The sequence below is a fragment of the Callorhinus ursinus genome, unplaced genomic scaffold, assembly GCF_003265705.2.
Source record: "Callorhinus ursinus isolate GAN/ISIS: 27379988/994484 unplaced genomic scaffold, GSC_fseal_2.0 scaffold4, whole genome shotgun sequence".
NCBI classification, from domain to species: Eukaryota; Metazoa; Chordata; class Mammalia; order Carnivora; family Otariidae; genus Callorhinus; species Callorhinus ursinus.
In genome coordinates this window covers 30676636-30693844 of record NW_027397066.1, presented here as the reverse complement: position 1 = coordinate 30693844, position 17209 = coordinate 30676636, and the positions used below count along the sequence as shown (strand labels likewise).

The following is a 17209-nucleotide window of genomic DNA, read 5'->3' as shown; positions in this document are numbered from 1 at the left end:
AACTGAGAGGAGGCCTGTCAGTGAACATTCTTTTCCATTCTAAACTAATCAAAAGCAGTTAAAGGGTTTTAGGTAAGTTTAAATACCATGATCATCACAAATTTATGGCTGTGTTTTTCAGAACTCATCACTATTGGGGTTGCGCTATCTTAGTCATATCACACCACATGAAGCACATTAATACAGTTTTACACAGAAAAAAACAGCAAAACAACGTTTTTGTAAAGGTATCCTCTCACTCCAATGTCTTGATGAATAATATATTATAATCAGTATGAAATTCTAACTACTACTCACAGCTAGAGGTTGTGAAGGTTTCCTTATAATCCATTAAAGGATGTTTTCACTGCTTTTCCCCAGAGTATCAATATTGAATTCTACAAAAATGTTTTTGCCATTTGCTTTCAAATAAAATATTCAATGCACAATGCTTTCATGGAGCATTTTCCTTTAAAAATCCATTATACTAAAAGTAAATATCTGCATGGAGCCCACTAGGCTGATGTAATTAAAATTAAATTTACAAAAAGGTAATGGAGATTTTATCAGCAATAGCACACAATTCAATGCAGCAACTGAATCACTGTGGATTTTTTTCCTATAGACTCTTATCTGGGATGCACAAAACATTGCATTATAAGGGATTTTTTTAAGCCTCACAAAACAATCCTTACATTGGAATGTTATTTTTGTTATGAGAACTTAATTTTATTACAAGGTATTAAATAATGCAAGAAAATCAAAGTAATTCAAAGGTAAGAAATTGGCCATATTATTTTTTTTTAAAATATTTTATTTATTTAACAGAGAGAGACACAGTGAGAGAGGGAACACAAGCAGGGGGAGTGGGAGAGGGAGAAGCAGGCTTCCCGCTGAGCAGGGAGCCCGATGTGGGACTTGATCCCAAGACCCTGGGATCACGACCTGAGCCGAAGGCAGATGCTTAACAAAGAGCCACCCAGGTGCCCCCATATTAAGTTATTTTTAAATTGCTGAATTACCTACCCGGGGAAGGCCTGCTAACAGGTGTGGTTATGGCTGCTGCGTGCCCTGGGCGGATTCTGGGCCTCTGAAGGAGAAAGTGAAATTCAGGCCTTTGGTTTAAGGATTCCTGCTTTCCAACTTTTACCTTTGCTCTCAGACCCGAGAGAGTTTTTTTTTTTTTTTTTTTGTTAGTTCATGTCTTTTATTATTAACCCATATACAATTACTTGTCTTCTGGTTTGTTGAAGCAATAAGTCAGACAACATTTGCCACACTAATGTCTGTCGAAGTGGCTAGCCATGAAAACTCCAGCACCACACTCATCTGAAGGGCACTCCCGACGAAGGCGACTGATTTTGCCATTCTCATCCACCTTATAGTATTTCAGGATGGCCAGTTTAACCTTCTTTCTCTTATGCTCATTCTTCTTGGGAGTGGTATAAGACTTCTTCTTCCTCTTCTTAGCACCACCACAAAGTCTCAACACAAGATGAAGAGTGGACTCCTTTTGAATGTTGTAGTCAGGAGAGCAGCTTCTTTTAAGAAGTCCGATGCAACTAAAGTCGTGTCGTATCATTCCTCTTTAGCTCTTCCTCTTAGCATTGCTTCTTTCTCAAACAGTACAACCAATTCTAGATGACACGCAGAAGCTAATCCAATATATCAGTAACTGATCTGGGGCATGAACAGTGAGAATGGTGCAGGCTCAACGTGTCAAATATGGACACCTTCTCCTGATGAATGTTGTAAGAATTGACTGGATTTACCCCATCTCCTTCTCCAGCTTCACTTTGTCACTTTCCTCCTTGCTCTCTGCACTCTACGTCCACTCTTGCAACATGCCGTGCTGTTCCCACACCTGTATTCAAACTCCTGCACAGCCCTTTCCCCTGGTTTGCTTCTGCTTGTCCTTTAGATATCAGCTTAAAGGCAATGGCTTCCAGAAAGCCTTTCCTGACTGCCCGCATCCTCTTGGAGGGCCTAGGAGGCTCTATCCGCCTGCTGTTGGCTCCTGCAACACCCGGCACTTCTGATCTGTGAAAACTCTGGGCTAAAGCTCTGGAGGGCAGGAACTGTGTTTATCTTGTTCAGGGCTGTCTCCCCACCGCTTGGCACACAGGGGAGACTCGGTAAGTATCTTTTGAACATAGTAAATGAGTAACAGTTATTTGCTTATTGTCAGCATCCCCGTACTGTGAGTTCTTCATGTTTTATTCATCTTGGTATCCGCTGTGTCTAGGCCAGGACCTGGCACAAAGCAAGCCATTAATAAATGCCGGTTGAATTTATGTCTGAAATGGTCTTGACCTTCCTAAGGACACTTCCCTCTTCCCTCAGCTTACCCATGAACTATGAGAAAGGAACTGGAAGATGGTTAGATTATTAGGGAGAAGGGTAAGTGAGCCATTGGGAGAGCAGAAAGAACAGCTTCAGAAAATATGACCGATGTGAAAATGGAAAATGGATTGTTCATTCAACCTTCAGGCAGGGTACCTATGCGTGTTGCCAAATCCAACCAAAGTTTTTTTTTTTTTTTTTTTTCTCTAAATGGAAGGAAAAAAGCATTTGTTAATAACTGGTTGCTTTAAGCTAATCTATAGTGGAAAAAAAGAACAGTGGTTGTCTCTGGGGGTGGGTATGGGGTTTAACCGGGAAGGCACTGCAGGGTTTGAAAATGTTCTATACTTAGCTTAAGATTTCTTTCAGATGGATACAGGCATTTGTCAAAACTCATCAAATGGTGCCCTGAGGACTTGTGCATTTCACTGCATGTTAATTTTACCTCAAAAAACAAACAGAAGGTCAATAAATATTGAGCTCCACTTAATGACACACCAGACGTGATATGTTAAGGGTGGAGTGCATGGATGATTCCAATTTACTTTGAAATCCATAGAATAGGAAAGCCTGACCGAAACAAATGTTAAAGCAAATATGTAAAATTGTAATTGTAGAAACGAGGTAGTAGGTATACTGTATTTTTACTATACAAGTCTCTCAACATTCCCGTATGTTTGAAAATTTTCATTAAAAAATACTGGGGAAAATGGTTGCTTGGCCTCCTTTAGATGTAGGTACATTAGCCCCCAAAAGTACTAAGTTGTCTTCCGAGAGTCCTTCAGCTATGTAGTCAGAAATTAAGATCAATGGGGGGGGCTCCTGGGTGGCTCAGTTGGTTATGCGGCTGCCTTCAGCTCAGGTCATGATCTCGGGGTCCTGGGATTAGTCCCATATTGGGCTCCCTGCTCAGTGGGAAGTCTGCTTCTTCCTCTCCCTCGGCCCCTCCCCCCAACTTGTGCTCACACGCGCTCTCTCAAATAAATGAGTAAAATCTTTAAAAAAAAAAAGAAATTAAGATCATGGATGAAAGGTTAAGATGGATTAACAAAGAAATTCTAAAAATCTCAGGAAAATGGGAAAAGTTCTCATTATCTGTGACGGATGGACTCATTCATTCATTCTTTCAATACATATTTATGGAACTCCTAGGATGTGCCAGAAACTGTTTTAGACACACTGAAGAAAACAGAAAAAAATCTGGATCTTCATTTAGATTTTCATCATGACTTCAAGGGGGATCCCTACAAAGATGGGAAGAAAGGTGGTGGCAGGGGGTTAGCAGCAGACAAGGGGGCAGTTCTGTTCCTGTTTCGGGCCGAACTGTCCTTTGAAGGGAATATCACATAAGGACATAAAATGGATCAAGGTATTGTGACCTGGAATCTACTGGCAATCTACTTGGTGTCACCTAAAAGGTGGCAAAACACCTTCAGGTGAGACCAGTTTTTGTGCACAGCGGTGAATTAGCATGCCTTCCAAAGTAGAAAGAATCAGCCTCTTTGATTTTCTTAACTAATGTTAACAGTTTGTCCTGGTAACAATGTATCCTGTACAATACACAGGATGCGTACATGTTGTAACCTTTTCCAACCAGACATAACTACACAATATACAAACTCATGCTCTGCTCCCTTAAGGAAAGGAGGGGGAGGGAAGTGGTCAGAATTTTAGCTGCATGGATGATTTACTTCTTTAAAAAAAAAATCTGAAGTGAGACATCTGTGGCGAAACACTTATTAAATCTGGGTGGCACATTTTCTTCATGTTTAAAATTTTCAGAATTAAAAATGTCATAATTAAAGAAAAAAGATGATATACTCTAATGGGAGTACCAATGACACCAGGCTATGTGGGATTTTCTGGAATGCACTTTAGGGGGAGGGGAAAAGTAAAAGGAAAATGCAACTGTCAAAATAACACATTGTAAAGTAAAACTGATTTTTAAAAAATTTTTTTATTTTTTTTTGAAAAAGACTTTATTTATTTGAGAGGGAGAGAGCAAGCAGGTGGAGGGGCAGAGGGAGAGGGAGAAGCAGGCTCCCTGCTGAGCAAGGAGCCCAAAGCAGGGCTCGATCCTAGGACCCTGAGATCATGACCTGAGCCAAAGGCAGATGCTTAACCAACTGAGCCACTCAGGTGCCCCCAAACTGATTTTTTTTTTTAAAGATTCATTTACCAAAGTATTCTTTCATACAAAGCAATATATTGGAAAAAATGGGTGAAGTAACCCTATTTATTTAGGAAACTATACTTACTAAGTATTGTACTTTCTGACATTAATGAATTAAATCAAAGTATTAATTATAGATTGCTTATTTTTGAAAAATGGGGCTTCTGTGCAGATATGGGGTATAAATAAGCACATTACAAATAAGAATTGCTGAGGGCTTATGAAAAAGTACAGAAGTCATGTGGAAATTTCCAATTTGTATCATCCAAAGCTAGATAATCATCTGAGGTAGTAAAATTGGAACACTGCAACCACATTGGCGGTATCTGTCCAAATATCCATCATTAAGTACCAGCTTGAATTCTAGGTTAAAAGATTTATTATGACAAATCATGGGAAACTTCAGGGATTTAAAAAAACAGTAAGGCAAAGCTAAAATACTGATGTCAACCGTATACGGAATTAACAAACACACTATAAAACATCATTACTAATAATTCAGCACAAATTTATAACCTTTTTTCCCTAAGGCTCAGTTTCACTTAAATAACAAATGATTCGGTCCAGTATAATCATGCCCATTCCTTTATGTTCCTAAAACAACTGGGTTCCATTAATCCCACAAAAACCAACCACTAATTTACTTCTATTGTTTAGCATGGTGTAATCATTGCAAATGGGCTGCTACCAGCAATTTCCACTTTTCTACAAATTCCACTGCTGTGCCTAAGGGCTCTGCCAGAGGAGGCAGAAGAGATTCCAATGCCTGAATTCTATTCCAGAATATACTCACTAAGCCTCCTTGGAAATAACAGGTTGCTGATTAAATTTCTGCACACGCGATCTTGAAAAATTATTACATGTCAGGTTGACAATTAGAATACTATAAATAACACGTTTAATTTGATAGCTCAGCTATTGTAATAAATTGAACAAGTGTTTCTCCCTCTTGGTGTATTCATTTTCACCTTGGGGTTAAGTGATACTGGCCAGAGTGATCCTGGAACAGGAGGCATTTGCAGAAGGCTAGTGTGTGAAATTAATTCTCCTTGCAGTGGCTTTATTCCTGTTGACATAAAGGATACACATAAAACACTGCACTCTAGAATATATATCCTATCTTCTTTGTACTGATTTTTTTTTTTTTTTTTTTTTTTTTTTTTTGCTTTCAGTGTCATTTAAGTTAAGCTGTGTGAGAACAGGAGCAGTAAAGATTCAGACTCGACGAACATTTATTAAGACCTCCTCTGTGACTGCTCTGGGTACTTTGACATAAACCTCACAGTAATCGTGTGAAATGGGTATCGTGATCTGTATTTCACACTGAGGAGACTCAAAGTTGCTAGGCAACTTGCCCGAGGGCACACTAGTTGTGTTGGTCAATTCATGGTTTAACCCTGGGGTACCAACTCCAGAGTCCATGTTCTTTCTACTGCCCATGACACGGATTCGAATTCTTTACCCTTTCTACCCCAAGTAATTGTCTTTGCATATGCATCTTGCAATGGGAACTGGGCTTCTATCTGACTCATCTCTAGGTTGGAATCTCATGAGGGTACTTGCACATTCTAGGGTGCGAGGACCCATTCACAATAAGCTAAACTGTAAGGAAGAGTTAAGACACATCTCTATCTCAGACAGTGGGGGAAACCTGACCCAATAAGCACAATCTAATTTGGAAGATACTTCAACACTCGACTATCTTGGGGATTTCATCATCACAGCTCCTATTGTTACCAGAAGTGCTAAGTAAAGAGGAAGTCTCTAAAACTGATGCTAGGTAAAACAATACTACATAAAAATGATTAACCCAATCATATTAGAAAGTTAAAATTTTTTTTATAGATGGCAATAAAAGTTTTATTTGAAAATAACCATTATGCATTAAATGATATTCTGTGATGCTATATCCTATTTGTTCAGTCACTAAATACAGAAAATTGTTCTCTGTAGATTTCTGTTGGCAATGCTTTTAAATGACTTGCTTCCACACATATGGCCTAAGTCCAGTTGGTGATATGATTCTAACACCAAGCTGCTCCAAAATCCTTACATGTATCTGATGAGTATTCAAAAAATTGTAGTGAAATTCTTTTCAGTATCAAACTAAACAGTATCAGTTTGATACTGAAAAGTAATTTAAACAATTCCTATCACTTGAATGGCATAACCAGTGACACCACTAAACAGAATACCCTATCTTCTGATCATTAAAGAGAATTTTTTGCATATAAAATTTTTGATAAAAAAATCAGCTTACTGTAAACTTCTGCATATAACTTCCAACAGAATAATGTGAAGATAAATATATATACATATATTAGAAATTAGAATCCCAAATACAGTGACAACATATTGTTAACAAAAGATTTATAAAACATTATCCAGTCCAAATGAAACCAAGACATAGATGCTTTCTCAAAGAAAATCATATTAGTAAATAGCATTTTCACGTGTAAAGCAATTAGTTAATAAAAATCAATTTGTGAAAACAATGCCTATTTTCTTCATTCAGTTCTTGAGTACTTATAAAAATTATAAATCAGGGGTTCACCTGGGTGGCTCAGTTAAGCAACTGCCTTAAGCTCAGGTCATGATCCAGAGTCCTGGGATGGAGCCCTGCACAGGGCTTCTTTGTACTGATTTTTTTTTTTTTTTTTTTGCTTTCAGTGTCATTTAAGTTAAGCTATGTGAGAACACGAGCAGTAAAGATTCAGACTCGACGAACATTTATTGGCTTCTCCCTCTCCCTTTGCCCCTCCCCCACACACATGCTCTCTCGCTCACACTCCTCTCTCAAATAAAGTCTTTAAAAAAATTATAAATCAGAATGATCCTACTGTTCTCTTGTAATATTACTATAAATGTTATTATATTGTGCATCACCTGAAAGTCTTAGAGATCAGCCAATGAAATTGTATTTCAAAACACAGGAGAAACTTGTAGGATAATTATTTACAAATTTGTTTTAGCAAGTCCAATATTTTTTTTCTAACAATTCTAGAGCTTTAGAAAAATAACCCAATGTTTTTGAATTATAGGTAACACATACCTGAGATCGTAAAAAACAAACAGACAAAAACCCAACAACAACTACAAAGTAAAAAGTCTACCTCCTTAAAATTTACAGTGTGCTATAAAGTTGACCAGAAAGGGAGACACATGGATAAAGTCAAGTTCTGCCAATAACTACTGTCGCTTGACCAGGCTTCTGTTCCTCACTGGTAAAAGGAGTGCACTACTGGGGGGTTGGCAGTAGTATGTAGAAGAAGGAGTGTTAAATTAACATGGTATCCAAGGTCATATATAGTTCCAAGATTTTTTAAAATCAGTCCTATCCATCTTTAGACACTGAAGTGAATGTCTAACTGTGGAACTGGCTGAGAGAGAGGCACTTCATAGGTGAAGCAATTACTAAGAATGTCATCCCTGAAGGCAAACCGGCTGCCGGCATTTCTGTCCACAACCCTCTCTGATTGCCCCAACCACAGGCTTCCAGCATGGACAGCTGCAAAGACACAAACATGCAGCCTTGGTTCTGGAGTCCAGTCCACCACGAGGGCTACCATAGCAGTCTGAGCACCAGATACTCATTGGGGCTGGGCAGAGAGAGGTATGTGTACCACACTGACATTCTACATTTCCAATTGAACTACATCTTCCTTCATTCCTTAATTTTGTATGATTCATGCTAAGAGAAAGTTACCTGTAAATGGGCTGTAGAGATAGGGCCATCAGATGCATAGGGTTACTCTGGCTAAAAGAGAACCTGGAGCTCTGGGGCCCCGTAAGGAAGTCCAGTGGTAGAGCCAAGGACTGGAGAGCCCCTCAAGATGGGCTGTGAGGTCTTGAGGCTGGTGGAACATTCTGGGCTTTGGATTACAGGAGCTATACTGATTTTAATAACTCAATGCTAACGACCTTCCAGAGGATACTGCCAAAATGTTTCTTGAAGAAGTTTAAATAAAACATTTGCAGTGTTCCTTCAATTTCATATTGTGTATATAGTAAACTGATCATGAGCCAACCTCTTAGTGTAAATGAGAAAACTGAAAACCCAAGAGCTTTGGGGGCATTCCCCAGAATCTCTATCTCCTGGGCACATACCCATAAAGCACATAGAAGGGTGCTGAATATACTACCCAGAGAGGACAGTTTTCTCTATCACTTTATACTTTTCAGACACTATGGAGATATCGAGAGAAATCTTGGTCAAATTATCTGACCCCCCCATGTAAATTCCCATATGATTCACATTAGTAAAATTTAAGTTCCAATTCTTTATGAATACTACAAAAATTGTAAGACCTATACGTTACTGAGTCTTATCCTGTTAAGTGTCAAATCACTCTGCTAATATACAAGGTTTATTAGAAAGATGTGGTACCCCTAAGTTCATAAACTGTGGTAATAATACAACTCTACATTTGTGATTGATATAAACAGTGCCCACTACAACTACTGTAAGACAGAACTGAAGTCTTCCAGTGTCATTCAGAACTCTTAAAGGACATATATAAGCACAGTGTATTAAGAAAAAATTAAGCAAACACATTAAAGAGAACGTGTTATCTTTTAGAAATTATTTTGTCAAAAAAGCTGATTGGTCCTCACAGAGAATGTTTTCCTAAATTCATATGTATCGAGCTTAATATTCCTCCATAGTAGTATAAAAGAGACTGCTGCATATTAAAGTATTACCAACAAGAATTCTGAAAATTAACACATCTTAGGTAGGGGAAACCTTTTTACTGATTGCAGAAGGCTGGATCTGAGGCAAAACCAGTAGACGATTCTATAATGCCTGTGGTGCAACAGGTGGCTTGGAGCTTGAGTCAGGCAGTGGGTATGTGAGGTCTGTTTTCACCACACCATAGCTGTGTGACTCTGGGCAAGTTACCAAACCTCTCTGAGCTTTGGTTTCCTCATCAGTAAAACAGAGGGAAAAGTAGCACCTTTCTAATACTCTGTAAATAACTGAGTAATCATGCAATGTCCTGGGTATTAATTAAACAGTACCAATTGGAATTACATTATTGACATTTGTCAATTAATGTATTTCTCACAACAACCATAAAAGGATAAAGTATAATACAACTTTTACGGTTCCAACAAAGGGAATGTTGAGAGATTAATTTCTCCAAGGATACTCGTGGTGTAGCTTTACTCACAATATTTAGTAAATGCTAAGTAAGCAGAACCCAGGGAAAGAAAAGCTAATGCCTCAAAACCAAAAATAGAGATAACGTTATGGGAACATAGCTTAATGCTGGAGCCAAAGACAAGTCCAATAAGTGAATATGAATGATGGAATTGCACCTGAATATTTTTACAACTCAAATTGTGCAAGGATTCATATGGACTGGTAGGTCAATGGGTCTGACTTAGAGATTACTGATGTTTACCAGGGAGAGGGTTTACTATTTTTATAGCCCCAAACTGCATTCACTGTGCAGGAAACAGCACCCTGGGGAGATTGAAGTCTTCACGTGCTTTCTTAAGCAGCTAATTTACTTCAAAGCCAGGAAAGAAAACAAGTTCATGGGAGAAAAACCATTGCTATTCTACAATTTTCCCCCTACCTCAGAAATACAATATGGCTAGACTGTAAACAGTTTATAAGCAAGAATTTTTTTTTTCCAGTCTAAGCAGTAGATTGCAGACCCTATACTTAAGGTCTTGGGAATGTTTGGGGTGTTTTGTTTTGCTTTTCATTTTTAACAGCTTTCCACTGAAAGAACCATGACTTCTACAAGAGCTATGCTGGTGATTTTAAACTGAGAGACTATTAAGTTATGTTACTGACCACTAAAGGCCTATACATAGCTGCTCTAAAACAGTACCTGAGATCAGCAACATTATACTCACTGTAGGGAAAAGAAATCCTGAAGACAGAGCTTTCTATTTCTCTCTAGGGAATTATAAACATTGTGGAGACTTTACAAAGCTACGTTTAGTCAACTATTTTGATTTAGCAACTGGAACGCTACTGTATCTGTGTAAATTTCAGTTACAATTTTATATCCACAAATTAGTTTAAAATAAAAATATCAAAAAAAATCTTCATATGAACCATGATGATTAAAATGAGATAACAGAATAAAAACATATAAGGAGTTGAGGGGTCTTATATTAATCTTAGTATTTTATTACTAATATTTGTTTTTAAGCAGTGATGAATCTCATTCTATCATTGCACATGATGGATAAAAGGCACCCAGGGCAAATTATTCATTGAGATTTAGTGGGAGACAAGAGAATCATTACTCCATGCTTTTAACCTCTTTATAGCATAGGTGGCTTGACAAGATTTAAACCAACATTACTTGATTATTTAGCACTGCAAGTTCTTGTTGGGTTACAAAGTGTAAAAGTGGTTAACACAATACAGGGACATAGTCCAGCAGACCCTTGAACAACCTGGAGGTTAGGGATGCTGCCCTCCCCTTCCCTGCACTGTCAAAAATCTGCATATAACTTCGACTCCCCCAAAACTTAACTACTATTAGCCTACTGTTGACTGGAAGCCTTACTGAAAACATAGCCAAGTTGATTACCCCAGATTTTGTATATGTATTATATACTGTGTTCTTCAAGAAAGCTAGCGAAAAGAAAATGTTAAGAAAATCAGGAGGAAAACAGAATATATTTTCAGTACTGGGACCATATTTATTGAAAAAAATCTGCATGTAAGTGGACCCATACCGTTCAAACCCGCGTGGTTCAAGGAGTCAACTGTTGTTCATCCTTAAGTGACAGCTATCATCCTCACTAAAAACCCTCCAATCACTCTTCCTCTTTTTCTTTGCTACCTTTCAGGTTTGGGAAGTGGGTGGGAGGGCATGGTGACGGTCTGAATGCCAGGAGCGGTGAGGGCACCATTACCTAGCTCAAATCCCACCTTCCTCGCTTGCTTACGGTTCTATGCTTCAGTTTTCTCCTATGTACATGGGGAGGGTAACACAGTGAATCCCATGGGGTCATCAGAGAAATAATGATTTAATGCATACAGTGCTTTAATAAATCAAGGGCTGAAGAGGAGAAACGGGTCCCTGTCCTCCCCCTGCATGTCTACTCCGGTCTCCCTTGACAGGTGCATCCAGACATGGTTTAAAAGTGCCTTTCTTTCTTCTCCCATCAGAACTTTGAGGGCTGCAAATTGAGTTTATTCTACCAACTTTATATCATCATTTTTTAACAAAAATGTCTGACACATGATAGCTTTAAAAAAAAAAGGTAAAATTCTACCAAACCCCTCAATTGGTCCCAGAAATACTTGATGTGGTTCAAAAGAGAGGGGGCCAAGACCGCCTTTTGAGGACATCTGTTGGGTAGTTTACCTGAGATAGGAAGGAAATCCTTCATAAAAAAGTTTAATCAGAGTCCTGCAACTGACACTTAGGCTTTTCTCTTTGCCGTTCATACTTAATCGGGTTTTGGTTGTTTTACCGACACACTCGTCACGGGACTGTAAGTTCCACAGGAGCAGCATTCTGAAACAGCACGTGGGGCAGCCTTCTTCCACTGTCCTCCAGGGTCACCCCTGATCCTTCTCCATCTGTTCTCCCCGCAAGCCAGGAAGTCCATCTATAGAGACTGTCCATCAGCCTGCCCCTTAGTCCTCCAGCTTCCTGTGATGTGTGGACACTGGGAGCCACAACACGAGGCCAGACGGGAAAAGGAGAAAGAAAAGCTAGAGTCTTTACTTCATTCCCCAGGTTCCTGCCCTGCAGAGTCCCCTCAGGGGGACCTTCTCTTTGCATGACTCAGTAAACACACTTTCTCCTGGATCCTTTGCATGAGGCTTGGTAACAGCTCTATTGTTATTGGCCCCAGGATGCTGTACTCTCGTAATTTCTCTCCACTCTTCCCACAGCTTTGCTTAAAATCCCTTTCTAAAGCCCTCTAGAAAGGTTCTAGTTTGTGCCGTCTGTTTCCTGCGGGAACCCTGACTGATAAAGTACTCTAGATATACAAAGAGAGAACCATAAAACAGCCATTAGGTTTCCTCTAACTATGCAGCCAGATAGCAACCATTTTTCCTCTTTTATTTATTTTAAAGATTTATTTATTTATTTATTTGACAGAGAGAAACACAGCGAGAGAGAGAGCACAAGCAGGGGGAGTGGGAGAGGGAGAAGCAGGCTCCCCGCAGAGCAGGGAGCCCCATGTGGGGCTTGATCCCAGGACCCTGGGATCATGACCTGAGCCGAAGGCAGACGCTTCACAACTGAGCCACCCAGGCGCCCCCATTTTTCCTCTTTTAATTCCCACTTAGAACCCAAGTACTTCCCCCTTGCTGCTTCCAACCGATTCCTATAAATATCTCCAAGAATTCTAAAAGAATAGTCTTCTCCATTCTTTTATTTCTTCCTTCAGGAAATTCTTTTAAGAGAAACAATCTTTGCTATAACTTAGGAATAATTTTCTATGCCCTATTTTTATTATTTTTAGTTTTGTTTTGTACTTTTTAGAGGCATCATTGTGCTTGATTACACTCTACTGTCCATATTTAAATTTAGCTACAGGTTATAATATAATCTGAATGTAAAGCAGTAAATTTTTCAAAATAAATTTTGCTCTTACTGAATTTTTTCAGTGACTAAGAGTTATAAAACTTACAAAGATGCCACTGACAAGAAGCATAATATAAAATAAATTATTTCTGAGATAATACAGATATAATAGAAATGCTTCTACTTTTCATTCTGTTGCTTTTCAATCTAGTCCAGATATTATAGCAACTTTAAAACACATTTGGGAGTAAGCAATTGATACTTATTTATAATGAACTTCTGTCTCTACATATTATTTTAGGAAATTCCACTATTTGGAATTGTGAAATGAATAGCAAATTACTATGTTAACTTTTTTTCTTCTGCAGGTGTAGTCTTAGTATTACATAATTCTTTGTTGTTGGTAAATCAACCCTTCCATTTGGTGAGGAACATTTTCCAGCAAAGGCTTTGTCCTATTTCTGTTTATTTTGGCTTCCAAAGGGATGGGTATTCAAAAGGAAAGCAGAGAAATATGGAGCTAGAAATCTGTAAAACAAATCATTATGAAGCTCCTTGCACAAACAGATCTAAAACCCAGAAAAGACTAGCAGTGAGTTCTACATCTCCTCTATTTAAGCATATAGATTGATATTTAACTGTGTGGATTTCTCCACATTTTCATCTTTCTTTGAATTCTGTCTTCCTTTTTTCTGTTATTCTTGATATTATAGAGAAGAGCCAAATGCAGTGGGGGTAAATGCCTATAGTAAATCAGTTTGTTTAGTCCTACTGTTTTGACAGAATTGACAATAATAGTCAGAAGATTCAGGAAGCTGAATAAGCTGCACTTAACAAAACCGACCAACCATGTACTCTTCCCTTTTGGGTGAGAGGGCTGTAAAGCCAGCTGTACATAATGGGATGAGGGAGGATGTTAGTAAAATCAGAAAATGGGCTGCTTATCTTATAGGAGTGAGCACATGTGTGTTTTGGAAAATAGCCCGTTTCTCTTTTGCCATGGCTGGGTCAATTTCACTGCACTTAGAAACGGTCAAGGAAGTGAGTGCTAGTTTCCACAAAGGTTCAGGGATGGCAGAATGGTCAAAACCCTCACAAAGGCAGCAACGCACACCAGGATTCACCTAAGTGTGTTTTCCCAACATGCTTCATCAATTTTAAGTTGCACATTTGAAGAAAAATGTCACTTATAATCATGGACGTCTCACAGTTGCTGCTGACCCGAAAGGCTGACCTGGAGGCCCTGCCATGGTGGGGGAGGGCAGGCCCTGGCGATGGTGTTTTATCTGCTGCAGGTAAAGGGACTCACTTAATTTGGAATGCTGAGTGCGACCCGTTCCCAGGTTTGATGGAAATGATAAACTCAACAACAGGTAAGTGGGCAGGGCCAACAGTTAGGGAAAGTCATGGGGGGCGGCATCATTGCGGCTGTGGCTACGCACACTTGTGGGGAATACCGGAGACAGCCTGAGCTATTCACATACTCCTAACCAAACCTAAGCTTATGCCGATGTACATAAGAAACCTCAAAGGGTCCAGATAAAGTAAAAGAGCAGAATTTTAAAACAGCCTCAGCTTTGAATGCACTACTCACCCCATACACAGATTCATGGACCATGGACAGAGGACTTACTGGCAAGGAGGCTGAGTATAACCTCTCACCACCAACCTACAAAGATTATATGGGACAACCCCCAGGGAAGCAGACCTGAAAATTAAAACAAGAAAATACCTATGGTCCATGTCTACATACAAACTGAGCAGAGGTATCAGTAGAAGCAAATGACAGGGGAGAGAAATTTCACAAAATTAGCTCCAGTAAATTATGAAACAGTGAAATAAAACACAGCAACAATAATACTCTTCAGATTATGATTATTATTATTAGGGAAAATATCAAAATACAAAATACAGCCATATTATCTAAAATGTCCAGTTTTCAACAAAAAAATTGTGAGACATGCAAAGAAACTGGCAAGCGTGACTCATACTCAGAGGAAAAATGTAGTTGTTAGAAACTCTCGAACATCTCGATACTATAGCAGACAAAAGCTTCAAAGAAGCTATTATAAGTAAGTCCCAAGAAGTAAGGGAAACCACAGTTAATGAATTATAGAAAAGCATGATGAGGGCGGGGGTCCAAGATGGTGACATAGGAACACTCTGGTCTTACCTCCTCCACGGACACACTAAATCTACATGTACACACAAAGCAATAGATCCTGAAAAAGAATGGAGAGCTGACTGAAGAGTAGAGTGACCACACAGAGAATAACAGAAGAGAGGAGACAAGATGATGGGGAACCCCACACCCAGCACTGTGACCTGCAGTAGGGAGGGATAGGACTAAGGAACCACCAGCCAATTCTCCCAGTCCTGGGGCACAGAAAAGTGAACTAACCTTACAGAGTCTGCCAAACAGCAACATCCCTTTTCAGGGATCAGAGGTGCTGGTGAACACCACTGTTTACAGTCCCTCCTCCACCCTGATAGCAGATGGAAGCAGAGGCAGGGCGCCCCAACCTGCTTGCTGCCCCAGTGAGCCCCAGACCCACAGCTCACACCAGCCCCAGGTGCTCCTCACGGCAGCACCCCTCCTCCCCCACCAACATGTGTCAGGAAAGCTCCAACTTTCTCACCAAGGGCACTGGGACTGGGCCATTCCAGGACAATGGTCACTATAGCTTAAGCCACCTCATCAAGGCAGCATAGGTGCAAAGCACCCTAGGACCCTCCAGCCTGCACCTGCTTCAGCTCCAGTTGTCCCACCAGGCACCCCCTCACCTCTGTGTAGAGCTTTCTGAGATCCCTTGGACTGTGCCTGCCTCAGTTTCATCCATCCTGCCAGGGTGCTCCCTGTGTGGAGTGCTCTGGGACCCCCAAGTCTGCACTGCCTCAGTTCCTGCCATCCTGCCAGGGCATGTCCTACATGGAGCACCCTAGAACCCTCCAAGCCTATGCCTGCTTTAGCCTCGCCCATCTCACCAGGGTGGCCCTGGTACAGACTACCTGGAAGCCCTAGTCTGTGCTTACTACGACTCAGGCCAGCCCACTAAAGCTGTCAGGCACGTGCAGTCTGGACAAGGGACATTACTACACAAGGCCACTCTTTCAAGATCAGGAGAGATAATTGTTCTGCCCAATTTACTGAAACAAACACAGAAGACAAGCAAAATGAAGAGACAGAGGATTATGTCCCAAATGAAAGAACCAGATGAAGTAACTAAATGGAACAGGGAAAAGCAATCTTCCTGATAAAGAGTTCAAAGCAATGGCTATAGAGGTGTTCACCAGACTTAAGAGAAGAGTGGATGAACTCAAAGAAAACTTTCACAAAGAGATATAAAATATAAAAGAACCAATCAGAATTGGAAGAATACAATAACTGAAATAAAAAAACACTAGAGTGAATCAACAGCAGATTGGAGGATATGGAAGAATGGATCAGTGATTTGGAAGACAGGGTGATGGAAAGCATTCAAGCCGAACAGCAAAAAACAAAAAAGAATTTAAAAAAAAAAGGGGACAGGTTAAGGAACCTCTGGGAAAACATTAAGCACCCTAACATTTACATTATAGGGGTCCCAGAAAAAGAAGAGAGAAAATAAGGAGCAGAAAACTTATCTGAAGAAGAAGTAACTGAAAACTTCCCTAACCTTAGGAAGAAAACAAATATCCAGGTCCAGAAGCAAAGGGAGCCCCAAATAGGATGATTCAAGAAGATTCACATAAATAATTAAATACACATAAATACACACAGTATTTGTTAGACACATAATTATAAATAATTAAAATGTCCAAGATTAAAAATAAAGAAAGAATCTTAAAGTCAGGAGAGAAGCAACTAGTTACATACAAGGGAAACTTCATAAGGCCATAAGCAAATTTTTCAGCAGAAACTTTTGCAGGCCAGAAGGTAGTGAGATAATATATTCAAACTGCTGAAAGGAAAAAAACCCTACAACCAAGAACACTCTACCTGACAAGGTTATCATTTAATAATTGAAGGAGAGATAAAGAGTTTCCAGACAATGGTGAAAACAATCTGATTTACAATTACATCAAAAAGAATACCTACAAATAAATTGAACCAAGGAGGTGAAAACCTGTACTGTGAAAACTATAAGATGGTGATGAAAGAAACTGAAGACAACACAAACAAATGAGAAGATATGCTATGCTCATGGATTGGAAGAAT

The 17209-nt window shown here is 39.5% G+C and overlaps 1 protein-coding gene and 1 pseudogene across 1 annotated transcript in view; both read right to left on the bottom strand.

The window, feature by feature from the left end:
- NWD2 (NACHT and WD repeat domain containing 2) overlaps positions 1-17209 on the bottom strand; it is a 168800-nt gene that overhangs the window by 119603 nt on the left and 31988 nt on the right. The window lies entirely within an intron of this gene.
- On the bottom strand, positions 1153-1561 carry LOC112835825 (ubiquitin-ribosomal protein eS31 fusion protein-like; annotated as a pseudogene).